The 15,459-nt window shown below is 39.8% G+C and overlaps 1 pseudogene; it reads right to left on the bottom strand.

The window, feature by feature from the left end:
- Positions 1-13,356: 13,356 nt before the first annotated feature.
- Positions 13,357-15,459, bottom strand: part of LOC137974399 (uncharacterized) — a 3,568-nt pseudogene continuing 1,465 nt past the window's right edge.

Genomic DNA, 15,459 nt, shown 5'->3' with positions numbered 1-15,459 from the left:
ACATGACAAGGTGAAGATACTTCATGACCGCGACTGTCATTAAAAACTAACAAATCCCGAACAAGCGCTCCGGATTAAATAGTTCTATGGAGTTACTAAACACTTCAAACGATATACTTAGGGAGCATGAAACGATCGATTATCGTCTCCCTGTTCGGCCCCAACGTTTTTTTGTTATGTATTTACCATGAAGTGTCCTACCTGACTGTTCCAACCGTTCGGAAATGCGCTCTTACGCTTTGCTTCCGATTAATCCCCGGTCCTTCACGGTCACAGTATACAAACTGAACGCCCGCCTAATATCAAGCCCACAATTTAATGAAGTTTCATTATTTCAGTTCATTTCATTTGTGCATAAGGTAAAAAGCCTTCAAGTTTCAAGAGGACCGTTATAAAAACCCATTCGATCGCAACTCAACGTCCGGTAAGCTTGTCTTTATTCTGGATACATTCTTTGATCCATAATAGCTCATTTCTTACTATCTATAAATCTTTATGAATATCAAATATTTATTTTGTCTTAATTAACTTAACGACTTTCCGAATGACGGTAGATAAGCCGTTTCCTTGAGAGCAAACAACAAGAATGAATTAGATAAGAATCTTTCTCTATCAATATACGAGCCCATCACAGTCACAAGTAAGGTTATTTTTAGATACACTTTTCGCGCGAAAACAAACAAAGGGCCGCCAATTTTAAGCAATCAGATGAAGCGATGTCACGCGTGACTGCTTTTGCCATGTTTTTTTCAGGGAAATGACAACTGAATTTCGCGGAAACGGGTATTCTAAAAATAGACTCATTTGTGACTGTACTGGGGAGCCCACCCATGCCAGAAGAACACTAGTACTCTTATTTATTTATTGATTGATTTATTTATCTAAACTTTATTGGGTTTCAATTATAATACAAGAATAATCTATTAAAAATAAATAAATAAATAAACAAATGGACGAGCACGAACGAGACCGAGGGACCCATGCGAGGTGCCGCCCAAATTGAAAATTCAATGAAAAATCTAAAAAACTATAAACAAATCATATAAGCGAGTGAACTATGAGTGGTGGCAAGCACACGATCTTACAAGTGACCAAGTGCACTGGCATTCCACGTCAAATGTTGTACGCAAAAGGCTCGTCAGAGTTTGCTTTAAAAAGTTTTTAAAAACATCGATACTGGAGAAGCTACTTTCAGGCACAGATTTACAAGTAAAACTCCATAACTTTACAATCCTGTTAAAATATGAAGCTTGAAATGCAGACGTTTTACAAATAGGGGTTTTTAAGTTGAAGGAATTACTAAGCCTAGTACGGCCATGAGTTACAAAAGAAACGAAGCCATTTACATATAGATCTATTTGTCCATACAAACATTTATAGAAAAATGTTATATCTTTAAGCTCTCTATCATAAACTAGTGGTAGCAAGTCTAATCTAATAAGTCTTTCCTTACAAGACATTTCTCCAATGCGAGACTGCAGTATCCATCGAGTGGCTCTTCTCTGCACGCGCACTATCTTGCCTTGTAGGTAGCAATGACTTGGAGACCACACTTGCGTTCCAAAGCAAAGTTGCGATTTAACAAGGGACAAATATAATGTCCGTCTGACTGCTACATTTAACAATAGTGGGCAAGTACGCTTTAGAAGACCAAGTAACTTATTCGCTTTCGACACAATAGCATTAATATGTTTGACCCATGAAAGAGTGCTAGTGACAATGATTCCAAGGTCATTCTCTTCAGCCACGCGAGTGAGTTGCACGTTGTTAAGGGTGTAATTATAATGCACGGGTTGTTTCTTGCGTGTGACTGTCAGGACTTTACATTTAGAGATGTTAAATTGAATGTTATTATATCGCGTCCATTCATCCATATTTGAAAGGGTGGTTTGCACAACTTCGCAGTCGTGATGAACGCACTTGACAGCACCAAAGATCTTTGAATCGTCAGCATAAAGCGCGGTATTTGTTGCATTTGAAGCGTCAGGTAGATCGTTAATAAAAATAACAAACATAAGAGGACCCAGGAGACTCCCTTGGGGCACTCCAGAGGTAACAGGGGCCCATTGTGACGAAGCACCTTCAAGAACTACTCGTTGAAAAGATAATTAGTAAGCCATGAAAGCAAATTACCAGAGATCCCGTACGCGTTCAGCGTACAGTAAATACATAAATACATAAAACTACGATACGTTCATTACATTTTTGTTTTCGTTTTTGATCAGTTAGGCATAAACCACTGATGTGGATGATGAACTCCTTTGTTTGGGTGTATTGGAGGGGATTCTATCTGGCTGCTGTCATAAGTTATTTCTCAAGCATATAGGTTGGAGTTCTATAGACTGAGGTTTCCTTAAATGTAGCTATGATCCTCGCAGTTATGAACGCAATTTTAGCAATAGCCTAGAGAAGCCTGAAAAACCGCTGCGACGCTCTGACCAACTGCGCTATGAAGCCACTGACGTATGGAGCTGGTCATTTGTGGCTTCTCATGCAATGAATGAACCAACGAATAAAAAGATATATGAAATGACTCATACATTCAACTGGGGATATGAAATCAAGTGGAGCTATGATCCTCGAAGTTATGAACGCAATTTTAGCAATAACATTTTTACTCGTAGAGATTTCTTTATTGATGGAGATGTTAAAACCTGTTTATCAACGCACAACAATATCCTTTCTTGGAATTTTCACAGTTGTCATGTGATTTCAGACGATCGCAGACTATTGTAGATCCTGGTAGATCGGCGATAATCACAGAGGATGCCAAAAAAGCGGTCATCTTAAAAGTGTTAGTAAATGGTTAATCTTATTAGCCTTCAATAGCGTCTCTATTAACGAGTAAATTTCCTGACGTTCAGCACGGTTAAACACAGGCCGTATGATTTGCAACAGGTTATGTCATGCGAGTGCAACAAGTGGAACAAAAACATTTCCTGAGCAACATACCGTCTTTCGACATGCGCGTAAAACTTTTGTACATTATTTCCCGTTGTTTGCAAGTCTGTGACTTGAAATGAGCAAATCTTTACTTGAATAGAAAGGTCTTTCTATAATTCAGACAAAAAACTAATTAGGTTAACAGTTAAACTGTATCAGGGTTTACATAAATATGCGTCTGAACCAAGAGCTGCTACTTCCACTGTCACCCTCCCGGATTCCCTAAGAAATGCGCTTTTAAACTGCTATAGCCATCCCGGCAAACACAGTACAGAATTTTCTTTGTTCCAAGTTTAAACAAGTTTATTCACACTTTCATATCTCAATCACACATACGCTTCGGATACAACATTAATATAGTACTCAAGCTCTGTGGTGGACGCAAACTTTGGTCTTTTATACCCACTGGGGTAACGTTTCCGGCACACGACGCTCTGGGGCGAGTTGTTTGGTCGAAATGCATCGCAGAGAACTCTGTATTGTTGCCAAGGAGGAGTTGCCGTTTCACTCCATCTTTGTCTCGTGGGGCTGGAAGGAAGAGAACTCGCTTTAAGATGTGGGAAACGTGAATGAAATGGTGCAAGGCCGTGGGGACAGTGATTCTGTTCTGCTTGCCACGCTGAGGGTTCTAGCCTAAACGATGTTCCATTGAGGTTAACACTTTTATCACCTTTGCGGTTTTCATAAACAAGCGTTCGTACAGACGATCCTCTGGACATTCTGTTGGGGGTAGTGACCGGAGGTTTTGTACCAGAAAAATTGCTGTCAATACTTTGAAAACTCGGCTGGCTCGGCATGGACTTCCCAGCCGCCTTTTCGAGCTTGCCACGTGGCCTTCAATGTCACTTGTTGTATCATCCTCGCTGCCATCACTCGGACTTGGTAATCGCTGTTTCTGTTTATTTTTCGAACTCGATTCAGTGGAATCTGTGCAGCTTCGCCAGGTATCTTCACCTAAAACCTCAAGATTAGAATATCTCGTGCTTGCTTCAAGTCTCCTGCCACACTTTCCGTTGCCCTCGTATCTGCATTTTTGAGACAAAGTTAAAGTATCCTTGGCAACCTCGTTCTTGTTTTCTATTTTTTCTGGTTGCATAAGATTCCCACGGACCCTTTGCAAATGACCTTTAAAAGAAGAATTCGGGCTTACACATTTGACATATTGTTTATATACCTTTCTAAGCTCGTTCTCACTATTTGCTGTCCTTTCACTGTCGCTTATATATATTACCTTGAAGCCGGAGTTTATCCTTGCAAGATCGCTCCGGTAATGATGGAAATTCTGAATATGCTTGATGCAATCAGGCACGAAGTCGTGAATGAAATCTTCGTATTTCTTTTCCACAACAAGGTCGCCCCTTGTGCTTGGTGCTTCAGCAGTGCATTTTGCTGATCTTCTCAGATGCTCTTCTCCGATAGTCGGTTCTGAACGGAATGACAACGTGCGGAAAGCGTTCTTCATTCTTTGAATTTGCGCTCTGCGTCGACATTCCTCAAACTGTGAAGCGTCTCGTTTGCGCGGCGTCAATGGCCCGCAATTGACGCTAAACATACAGTCCATTTTTTCGGCGAGCTTCTCTCTTTAAGACGCTTGTTTGCGAATTTTGAACGAACTCGAAGCCATCTCACACTCTAAATCAGCAATTAAATGGAGCTCTCTTCTTGAAATCCTACTTTAGCGACGCGAGTGTTGTGTATTTAGAGCAAATTGGTGATTAAAACATGCGATGTTTTCATTAAGTAAACAAGACGAAAAGTAAACTTCCTTATACATTGATAATTTGACAAGAGATTCCGGTAATTACGAGATCAGTGTGTCAATTTTTTCTTAGCTCAATGTGCTTCAACCAAAATAGCGTGATTGGGTTAATTATTGGGGAGGGGAGTGCGGGTGAAAGTATGTTTTCCTCGATTGGGAAACTAAACATACGTTTCTTTTCCTTATTACGCCCGAAATATGTGAGGTACATTATTGAGCTTTGAGTTACAGATGGTTTGGACCGAAAAGAAATATCTACTAGCCGGTTTGCAGCGCCCCATCAAATGACTAAATATAATATGAAATTCATTTATCCTAGCTTTTTTATAATCAGTTCGGCTTTCAGGCAAGTTAAATTGGATGGTTTGAGACATGGTATCTGATGCAGTTTCCGAATTTAGGCAGGAAAGAGGCCTTTTTGATTGCACAAGTAAAGGTTGAATGTCCAGAATCTTTTTCGTCTTTTATGCACTTTACTGTTTTGACCGATATTTATTGCGTCTTTTAGGCGAACAGAAATAATTACCAGTGGTTTTGCGCAAACTTCGAGCTCGAGCTAGAAGCTTGACCTAAGAAGACGACGTACAAGCTTTTTCAACATTACCTAAAGGAATATGGTTATGTCTGTTATCAATATTAAAATTGTTGCAATAAAACGAAAACATAAATTTTCTTCATTTTTTTTTCCCAACCTTTGTCTTTACGTAGACTCCCAAATCTGTGGCAATGCGTTGCGGTTCCTGTGGGTTGAAGAGATCAAAGAATTCCAAAAAAAAAAAAAAAAACGAATGAGCTAAAATTAACTAATCCCACAGCATGGTTACTTGTTCATTTACAAGTAGCTAAATTAATTGGTTTTAGCTATTACTAGTGAATAATTCCCCGGATCATAATCATTATCAAATGGATAAGCGCCTTTGTATCCAATGGAGTTGTTCATCGGATATAATGGTTTTCCTGTGAGATGACACTGCTCCATCCCAGATCACCACAGGCCAACCAACTGACCAACACACTGTCTTCCCAACTGGCCATTTATCTAGGTTTAATCCCGCGGCTCCCGCCACGACGTAACCCAGACATAACTTTGGTGATTCTACGAGAACTCGTCTTTTTCTGTTGGTCATAGCGTAGACCTTGAAGCAAACGGCCTGAAAATGACATTTTTTCGCTAATAACCCTTTGAAAGCAAAAATAAAAAGCAGTTTTTAACGCCCGTAGGATGCCTCTTGGAAACCGCAGATTGGAAACTATGGAAACGTAACACCATCTCAACCGATATCCCGTTGGCAAAACTCTCGCCCCTGAGATGAATTTGTTCGTACAGTGGTTCATTCGCTGACGTTCTCCGCAGACCAACGATTTTAATTGTTTTTCACGAGGGAACGACGGACAATATAATAAGGAAACCGTATCAAAATATGAATTCGCGTTGTAAACACTCAAGACCCTTCTGGTTTGATTAAAGTGGCTTACTTACCCCGCGAAAAAGAAACTGGTTTGAACGACGGTAAAGATGAAAGACCAAGCGAAACAATTTATTCTCAAGGAATGGAAAAAAAAAAGGTACAAAAATGTAAAACACGTGTATATATTGCGTGCAAAGCGTGCTGAAAGTGCAGAGAGGTTTCTTCCGCCTTTTTTCCCCTTAAATGCCCGCTGCAGAAATAAGTCAAAGCTAAGCAAAGCGCCTCGCGAGGCAGGCGAGGCAGCGACATTTTGGTGAGATTTTCTCCTTGTGAGGCCGTAAGAAAAGTATCCAATATTTTTGGTATTTTTTGCCTCTCGAGGCAAATTCCCCATCGTGAGCGGCCCTCTTGAAAATCTGACTGAGACTGGCCAGGCAATCATGGAATAAAATCGAATGTCCTAATCACGTGTCTTCTCAACTTATAGTTCAAGATGGCGTCCGAAATACAATACAATACAATACAATACATTACAATACAGTACAAATGAACTCGATGGCACTTCTTGCTGTTTTTTTTTTTTTTTTGCTTCGACAAATCCGTCGTAGAAGAAATGCTGGCCGCAAGAAGATAACGGCAAGAGAATGGATTGTCACGACAACAATTTATCAAGTGAAGCTATGATCTTCGCAGTTATGAGAGCACTTTTTGCAATTGCGTAGAGAAGCCTAAAAAATTCAGGACTTAGCCTGAATTTTTCAGGCTTCTCTACGCAATTGCAAAAATTTCTCTCATAACTGCGAAGATCATAGCTTCACTTGATTTCATATCCGCAGTTCATATATGATTCATTTCATATACCATTTCATCACAACAATTTATCACGTAACAACCAATGTTATGGTACCATGTGAGACATCAATTATTGCTGAACAAGGTGCAGTCCTTTTTGTGACGTATTAAGTTACCATGGAAACAGTTACATATTTTGGCTTTAGTTGCTTATATCTCAAAAACGAACTCGGTGAGCCCCATTTTTTATTGCACAAAGGTGATCAACAGACCAAGATGAAACTCTCTGCAAAGTTTAAGAAAATTCTGTGGAGCGGATTCAGAGCTACCTTAAATTTTCAATTATTTAATATGGCTCTGAATCAAAACGTTTTATCCTGGCATGTTGATTACATTCCAGAAATAAAAAATGTGGGTCACCGAGTTTCCATTTTGAGATATAAGCAACTAAAGCCAAAATATGGGGTGTTTTTGGTACACTATAACTGGATCGGTACAATCGTCCTTGAACAAATGTATACCAGAATGAAAGATTGACTGTCGTTTAATAGCGTCATGTGTCTTCTTGATAAATACTGCATTTGTCCAAGGCAGGTTGATCATCTGCCAAGCCGAAATTTGTTGGCACTTTTTTTGCCAACAAAAGCCCTTCTTGAGATCAATACTTACAGCATTCATTGTATCCATGTTTAATTTACGAAATTTATAATGAGAAACAAATTAATGTATGATATATCAGGGTCTGGTCCGGAGAATTTATGAAAGAAATATTTACGTACCTATAATGCACTTATCAATGTTAAGCCCCAGGGAGGGGGGCTTTGACTGTGAGGTCTGTCCCCAGGGTGGGAAATTTGACCTGGCCACCATCTTGGATAATGAAGAAGGCTTGGAAATATACCTTGTGTCCAAGGCTTTTGCCTCCCCAGGTAGTGGGGAAAAGGCCCTGGGAACGAGGTTGCCTAAAATAACTCCGCCATCTTGGAAAATACCCAGAAGGCGTTCAATTGAACTTCCCGCATTTGTGAGAGGTGGCTGAACGAGAGGTGAGTGTACATACATTGCACTCTTACTGTGTGCAGCAAAGTCTAAAGGGTATTATTTTGGCCACCTATACTCGCCCCAGCGTGGGGGCTTTTGATACTTTTGGCCAATTATGTTGTCACGTGGGTGGGGAATTTGACGCATTTTTTCAGAAAATGTCAAAATCCCTACCCCTTGCCCGACCCCCCCCCCCCCCCCACCCCATCCTGGGACTTAACATTGATAGGTGCGTAATATCTGCAAGTTAGAGTGAGCGCCATCTTGAAAAACGCTAGAAACTGGGAACTAGTACCCATGCCTCGCAAGAAATTCTGGAGATCAAACAGATATAGCAGAAATGCTAAACTCCTTTTTCACCGAAATTGGGCCAAGCCTTAGTGGAGACGTAACAGAAGTTGATAAATTCTTCGAAGAATTTCTTACTGAAATTGATAGAAATTTTGTTTTTGGAAAAACAAAACCAACACATGTTTTTGCACGACTATCAAAGCTATATGCAAGTCAAAGGCAACTGGATTAGATAATATTTCAGCGAAACTTCTAAGGGAATGTCCCGATGTACTAGCAGAATCTCTTACTCATATATTTAATCAATCCCTAATGACTGGCATCTTTCCTGATGAGTGGAAATCTGCCAGAGTCACTCCATTGTATAAAAATTCTGGGAAGCGCTCTGATCCGACGAATTATCGACCAATATCAGTAATTCCAGTTGTGGCCAAAGTCTTTGAACGGATAATTTACGATCAGCTTTATTTTTATTTAACTAAAAACAACTTTCTCTCGCGCCATCGATCTGGTTTTCGGTCTTTGCACTCCACGCTCACAGCACTTATCGAAGCTACAGATAGTTGGGCAATGGATATAGACCGTGGTCCTGTTAATGCCATGGTCTTTTTAGATCTCAAAAAGGCATTTGATACAGTAGATCACGATATTTAGTTACGAAAATTGCAATACTATAGGATTTGTTGGACCAGCCATCAATGGTTTGCTTCTTATTTAGACAATCGAACACAGATTTGTCATCTAAATTCTTGTAAGTCAACTCCGAAATGTCTAACATGTGGTGTTCCCCAGGGAACAATTTTGGGACCTCTTCTGTTTTTGATATATATTAATGACTTACCACATTGTCTGACATATTTGGAACCCAGAATTTACGCAGATGATACCAGCCTGACGCTTGCCAGTACTGATATTAACCATGTAAATTATTGCCTAATCACGACCTGAGTAATGTGTACGAATTGCTCTCTGCCAACAAGCTCACTCTAAATATGACAAAAACTGAGTTTATTCTTATTGCATCAAGGCAGAAGTTATCACAATTTACGGAAAGTCCCTCTCTTACTATAAACGAAAACGCAATAGAACAAGTAACCTCCGCTAAATCCCTTGGAGTTTATGTCGATCAAAATATAAACTGGGAGTGTCATATTGAAAACATCTATAAGAAGATAGCTTGTGCCATTGGTGCAATTAACGAATTCGGCATCTCACTCCACTTAATGTTCTAATTAAAGTTTATAATAGCCTTATTCAACCACATTTTGATTATTGGGTGGAGTGTGGGGAAACTGTAACAAAGGCGTTTCTGAAAAACTGCAAAGGCTTCAAATCGGGCAGCTCGCATCCTAATGTCTGCCAGATATGATAGTAATTTGAATGATTTGTTCAGGGCACTAGGGTGGCGAAGACTCTACTATCAAAGATTGGAACAGGAGTCTATCATAATGTATAAAACATTACATGGTTTGACACCTGATTATCTGAGATCAAGATTTTTATATCGTGACAGCGTAAGTGCTTATCGTTTAAGGAATATCGAAAACAAATTAGCTCTTCCACAACCCCGAACTGATTACCTGAAGAGAAGTTTTTTGTACAGTGGAGCTCAGTTGTGGAAGAACTTACCTGTAGACCTAAGACAAGCGTCTTCACAGACCGATTTCAAATCTAAGCTAACTCGCCACAGTTTAAAGTAATATCTTAATTTAAAGTAAATTTTAGACACGGCCTCCATGAAAAGCAAAATTTTTATTAAGTTCTTTTATTTGAATTGTTGTTATTAGATTTTATTGTAGTTAGGTAGATAGATATACTACTATAGATAATGAATTAAATCAACTGATGGAAACACCGTGTATAAATAAAGTTATCTTATCTTATCTTATCTTAAAGTAATGCCCAGAACTCAACAAAATCGAAATCACAGTGTTTTCGTGTGTCCATCTGCCATTGATTTGGAAACTAATTGTCATAAAAATTTTCAGTTCCCACAAGAATATTCCACTCCCTTAGCACAGCTGATGTTTTTTTTTTTTACTCCTTAACATGGCCGCCGTGACGTCGGCGTGTAAAAGACTTTATAGGGAGTTTAAGACCAACAACGCGATGGCAAAGAAAACGTCACAAATTTTGCATATTTAATGAGCAAAAACAATAGCTTGCACGCTTTGCACGTGCATTTTTTCATTTTTGTACATTTCTTTCACGTTTTCGGCACATCTGCGACGTAAAATGACCAGTTTTCAAGTTTTAAGGCCGGGACACACTAGGCGACAAGTCGCAGCGACAGGTCTCTGCGACAAGTTGCTCCATGTGTCGCTTCGACACGACGCCTGTTCGGAGCACACGCAGTGATCTCGTATGAGAGGGAATGTGAACTAGTTTTCTAATTCAATATGGCTGACCATATGACGCTCTCTCATTGGTTCATTTATATTTTGTCGCAGCGAGTTGTTGCTCGAAGTGTACACACGATGCGACAACCCTGCTTTCGCTAATTTTGTCGCTGCGATAAGTCGCACGAATTCAAACTGGTTTGAATTCGTGCGACTGATCACGGCGACAAAACTCTGCCGCAGCGACAATGACGATGCGACGGGCCGCAGCGACTTAGTGTGTCCCGGCCTTTACGAAGAAGGTGAACACAAGGCAGCGAATTTGAATTTTCTGCCGTAACTTCAACACCGCACCTCCTAATTCAGTTCCTGGAAAGTTGAGCTTGTTTTTAGAGGTTAGACAAAGCGACATAATAACGAAAAAATAATTAATTAACTCGAACTTGCAATTTAAAATGACGTTTTCGTTATTGTCGCGTCGTAGATCTTAAACTCTGTATTTAGCAAGATTCACTTTTTGTGATTATCTTTCAAATCGTTTATGGGTCTCTTGAACAGAATTTTGCGTGATAAAATAATGAGAATCCCACGTTCACATGACAAATCATGTCATATAGTTTGGTGTCACAACTAGCAGATGAGCTTATCGGTAACAAGTTGTAATTAAGAAAAGTCTGGTTTTCACTTACGACCATTTTGGAACATGCACAATACTCAATTCTGATTTTGCTTGGCCTCCTATCACAAAATGATTGTTTTGTTTAACATAGTAATCTGGCCAAGTTCCGTGGTGCTTTTAATTATCACAAACCGAACAACTTGGCCTGTTAGGGTTCGTACTCTTAAGAGTTTTTCAAATTCCATGACTTTCCGTGACCTTTTCCATGACTTTTTTGCAGTTTTCCATGACCTAAGTTTTACTGAGCTGCCAGTTTCGAAAATTGACAAAATCATCCTTGTCTTTGGGGTATTTTCTGACATAACTCGTCTGCATTTTATTTTGTCCTTGCTTCCACGTCTGCAATAATTTACGTACCACACGTAACTATAATTTTCCATGACTTTCCATGACCGCCAATTAAATTCCATTACTTTCCAGGCCTGGAAACTGAAGTACTTCAATTCCATGATTTTCCAGGTTTTCCATGGCCTGTACGAACCCTGCCTATTTTTTGTTTCGAGCGTAAGCCCATCGTCAGAGCGAAGGGCTGATGCTGAAGCCTGGTTGGTTTTCACTAGCGACGCAAGAACTAACACAAGTTCAAACATAAGAGCGCTTATTTCATCGTGAAAACGGGGTTGACGCAAGCATAAGCACAGGCGCATGCGCAAGCACAAGGATCAAAATATTTTCATTTCCTTGTGCTTGCGCTTCTGCATGCTTGCGTTCGCTTGTGTTGTGTGAAAACGAAACAGCACAAGCACAAGGAATTTGCTACGTCTGGCCAATTGAAGGACTTGCTCCAGATTCCCGGCGTCTGAGCATTTGAACAAAATGGCGGATTCCGGGGTTGATTTTGAAGCTTATGTCGACATTCATTTTCACTTCGCATAAGCTACTTATGCTTGGGCTTGTACTTGCGTCGCTAGTGAAAACCAGGCTTCAAAGGAGCTCACTCCTTATCGACGCAGCACTGCAGATTTTTTGGAGACGAACTCCTTTATTAGGCAGTTAAAGGACAACTCGATCATATTAGACAACGAAAACAAGATGGAACAATCATAAAGATCTGTTTTGAAGTGACGTTTCCGTTGCCGTAGAAGCTTAATAGGGATGGCAACCGTAAGTGACTGGTCTGCCTTTTAACTTGTCTTCACACAACCAAATTTACATTTTTTCTCCATTAGAGATGATTAGTATAAAAATCTGGAGGACACCACTGCCCTGGCATGCGAAATATTCTCTTCCGGTTCTCGCCAGCGTTTCAAAAACGTGCGTGCTTAAACTCGCTAATTCCCTAATAAGGAGCGTAAGCACAAGACGCTTTTGAGACGTGGACGGCAACCGGAAGTGAGCTGTTTTCTCTTTTGCTTCTTTTGACACTACCACATTTCTATTTTTAAGTATCTTTCCACTATTACAGTTGATTAGTTTAAAAGTCTAGGAGACACTTCTGTCTTGACATGCGAAATGTTTACTTCTGGTTGCTTGCCGTCCGCATCTCAAAAACCTTGTGTGCTCAAGATCCCTAGTGAGCTTAAGCACGTGCGTTTTTGAGACGCGGACGGCAACCGGAAGAGAACATTTCGCGTGTCTGGGATTTTCAGGTGCCCACATTTTTTTACTAATAGTCTCTAATGGAGAAATGATACTTAGCAATGTAAATGTAATTGTGTGAAGAAAAGTTAAAAGGGTAAACAGCTCACTTCTGGTTGCCGTCCGCGCCTCAAAAACGCGCGTGATTAAGCTCCCCGTTTTAAGGGGAATATCATTGGTTAAAAGAGGAAAGGTAATCGTGCTGCAAACGACGTGAAATCACCAAATTTGAGGTTTTGCCAACAACGCGAGCGTACAAATGTGAATCATTCAGTCTTCCTTTTTATCGTCTCTACTGAAGACGAGTTAAAAGGGAAAACAGCTCACTTTCCGTCAATTGCGAGCTCTCTCTGCCATATCTTTTTCAGATGTTCACTCCAAGCAGTTTAGAAGGACAATTTTCTGCTAAACCCTCAAGTTGTGCAGATAAGAATTGTATACGCACTACATTGAAAAATCTTGAAACACATTCAACAAATTTTCCAAAATATGTAATTAAAAGAATTAAAAGAACCCAGAGAAAAGCTATTCACAATCACTGAGGTTTAATGAAGGTGCAAAATTGTGCACCATCATCTTGACTCTCTCTTTGCTCTTTCCAATCCGCTGCACAGTGTCTTCAATTAACGAGAGCCTCTCTTTTTCGTCGGTGTATCTGATTTCCAGTTCCTGGCATCGGTTCTGGCAATCTTCTTCCTTCACCTTGATAGCGTCAAGCTGACTTTTTAGACGGTTGATCTTCTCTCTCAATTCTCCTTTATCCATTTCCAGTTTCTTCATCAATTTCTTCTCGTGCAGAAGTTGTTCCGTCACCTATTCCATGTTGCTGAGAATACTCTCAGCCTCATCTCAAAAAATAAGCAAAGACATTGCTCATTTAACTTACATTTTCCACGGGGAACCAACGTCAATTTTCGGAAAATATCTGTTCGGAATACGACTTGAGATCTAGAATATTCGGAACATTTGTTCTAAAATTTCTTGCTTGCCTGCCTTTCCTAGGATTTTCGAACATCTGAAAAAATGGTATAATTACCCGCTTTCAACGGATTTTCACCCTAAAATTAATAGGTCACCTAGAATTTTCGGGAGCATTTTTTCTGGATGAAATTTTCAAAAAGGTAAGCTTTGATCCCTATACTTTTCGGATCACTAGACTTTCAGCTAGGAAATCCGAACAGATAAAAAAATTATAGGGGATAAAAATATGCCCATATCTACTGTTAAAATACCCAAATACGTTAAACAACGCTATGTTTAAGTGGTTTTAAACTATCTTCTCTTTGGGTGCCCCTGATTTTCCTTACAAAAATCAAATGTTAGTACACTCATCCAGAATATATCCTGTTACCACTTCCATCAGGAGCTCATTAAGCAGAGTCATTATCTCCCATTCTTCGCATAGGAATCAACCCTTTTCCGCGTAGATTTATTTACAGAACGCCTCCCTTGGGAGATTTAGCATGCTCACTGAACACTGTAAAAGCCAATCTCCCTAATTGGGAAATTCAGCACGCCCTCTGTTGTGAAAGCCCATCAAAACAAAGCTATCTTAGTGTCAAGGGAAATGGCATATATCAACTTTCCTTTGGAAAATCCTGTTCTGAAAAATAAATTTATTTGGGAAAGGCTTGACTCCGGAATTAGTGGAGACAGAGATTCCCCTTCTTTAGCTCCTGTTTCCATATAATTAAGAATACTTTCCACCTTGCCCGAAATTAAATTGTCTAATTTCACCCTGACCATAGATACAGCCATAAGCTTTCAATATTTCCACATATAATTAGTCGTTGACTTTATTTTTACTTTTACTATTATTATCCTATTAATCAGAAGTAATACTTCTGAAGGAGGGTGGGGGGGGGGGGGGGGTGGGGTTAGCGTTAGGGTTAGGAGGGGGAGACATGCTCCTTCAACCAAGACAATGGTGTGTCCTTGGGATTTAGAGTATCAAATTGATTGTTAACAAATACATTGTTGCTACTTTTACAGGGAACTAAAATAAAGGATTAAATAATGGAGCCAATTAAATGAAAAATTAAAACGCTACACCAATTTATTGGAGGGTACGTCCTGTTAAGGTAGCAAGAGAGGAAGCAGCACTCTCCTCAGCAGCAAGGAGGTCACCATGGCAACTGAGCCACAGTCCACCTCCCAAGACCCTGTCAACACATCACTGAGAAAAACCAGTGTGTGAAATGTATACTTACCCCAATATATAGCAGGGAGGGAGGGAAAACAAGCAAGCACACTCAACTGATTAAGGATGGTGCCTACTTTCAAAGGTATTTTTGCGTGGTTTATGGAATATGCAGGAAAAGCAGATCTGAAGAGGTGTTATTGAAATCCAAAAAGAAAATTGGGGATAACCATGCATTTTTGGAAGATAATTAATCAACAGTATTTGTAAAAAACCTTTGAAATACAAAGCAATGTATGGCGTTCTTTTCCAAATTGAAGTTATCTCTGAAAAATGCATGGTTACCCCCAATTTTCTTTGTGGATACCAAGAGCACTTGCTAAGTTCTGCTTTCTTCGCATAGTTTTGAACAGCGCAAAAATATCCCTGTATTAATAAGCATCACCCATCGGAAATCTGAGTATCTCGAGATGCGCAGAACTTATGCG

The sequence above is a fragment of the Montipora foliosa genome, chromosome 10, assembly GCF_036669935.1.
Source record: "Montipora foliosa isolate CH-2021 chromosome 10, ASM3666993v2, whole genome shotgun sequence".
In the NCBI taxonomy this organism is placed as follows: Eukaryota; Metazoa; Cnidaria; class Anthozoa; order Scleractinia; family Acroporidae; genus Montipora; species Montipora foliosa.
Note: the sequence above shows the minus strand (reverse complement) of the source record. Positions and strands in the feature narration are given on the sequence as shown.